The following is a 1693-nucleotide window of genomic DNA, read 5'->3' as shown; positions in this document are numbered from 1 at the left end:
GCGGTCGCAAGTCTCACTACAAATTGCTCAGAATTGGCTAGTACATGCACTGCAGAAAGTACAGCCACCAGCAGATCAACCAGAAATCAAATATATAGAACGCTACTGTATGCGTAAGTAAGCTCTTTGTATTCTCCTATGGCTATTTTCTAGCCAAGTATCAAAGCACACTACTATGCCAGATGAGATGACACTGAGTTAGTGCCTAATTGAAATCCAACCCCTACTAAATTTTCCCACTTCGGTCTTTGCTATGGATATGTGTGCCACTAAGAGCTAAACACAACGGTAGCAAGTCCCCCTGCTAATTCCTCACAAAATGGTACTAGATGCAAATTAAAATAAAAAAAGTAGAACGTTATTGTAGCCCTAAGAAGGGCTGTTGGGTTCTTTGAGAATCACTCCTGCCTAACAGTAAGCTAATAGAACACCCTAACGCTTTCCCTGACCAGCAGCAGCTCTCTCCCTAGCGGCATCCAGACACAGAATGATCCGAGCAGCGCGGGCAGCGGCTAGTCTATCCCAGGGTCACCTGATCTGGCCAGCCAACCACTGCTATCGACGTGTAAGGGTACCACGTCATGCTGGGTGGAGTGCAGAGTCTCCTGGCTTGTGATTGGCTCTGTTTCTGGCCGCCAAAAAGCAAAACGGCGGGAGCTGCCATTTTCTCGAGCGGGCGAAGTATTCGTCCGAGCAACGAGCAGTTTCGAGTACCCTAATGCTCGACCGAGCATCAAGCTCGGACGAGCATGTTCGCTCATCTCTAGTTACAGGGTTAAACACAGTGACAAACCATTATATTTTGAGCAGGCATTTTCGGACGTGGTGATACCTAATGTGTTTATGATTTTTACTGTATATTTATATCAGTTCTAGGGAAAGGGGGAAAAAAAAAAAAATTAAAAACCTAAAAATTCAGACTCCCTAGGGTACTTTAACCCTAGATCGTCTCAGATCCTATCATATACTGCCATACTACATAAATGAGGGGATTTTCCTCCTCATTTATTGCAATGTACTGATGGCACATTGTAATGATAGGGTTAACATGAGTCGGCCTCGGGTCTTCGGAAGACCTAAGGTTGTCCATGGTGACGGATCGCCACTCCCCTATGACGTCATAGGGAGCAAAAATCTTCGGCAAGATGGTTTTTTTTGTATCCATGCCTCATTGACTATATGTATTTTTAAACTTGGAAATACAAAATTTTTGACCATGTCTTAACAGTTTTTCCTTTTTTCTATACTTTTTGGATGCTGGATTTCCCATCGCATGCAAAATATTTTTTCCTTTACATCTTTGGCAAGATGTTGGCGCCCATGCGCCACCATTTTTTGAAGCCGCACAGGAAAACACCCGTGAGTGTTATGGTAATTCTTAGCTGCAATATGCAGCAAAACCGGCTATGGAGAGGGCTTAGCCCGTGAGACCTCTCCATGCACCAGGACCCGACGAGCGTCGTAAGGCGTAAGTAAATGTGGGCCTGAACGCTTGCCTCCTATTTGGGTAGGTTTTACCCTTTCTCCAAAATCATACTGGCAAGTTGATAATGAATGTAGATTGTGATGACTGGCTCTGAATAGTGTAGAAGGCTATGATGGCACTTAAAGGACACCAGTCATCAGGTCTGTGTCACTAGTCCTGTCACTGCTACCTGTTGGAGCAGCTCACAAGGATCCCATCCCAGCCTTT

The sequence above is a fragment of the Engystomops pustulosus genome, chromosome 3 (genome assembly GCF_040894005.1).
Source record: "Engystomops pustulosus chromosome 3, aEngPut4.maternal, whole genome shotgun sequence".
In the NCBI taxonomy this organism is placed as follows: domain Eukaryota; kingdom Metazoa; phylum Chordata; class Amphibia; order Anura; family Leptodactylidae; genus Engystomops; species Engystomops pustulosus.
Note: the sequence above shows the minus strand (reverse complement) of the source record.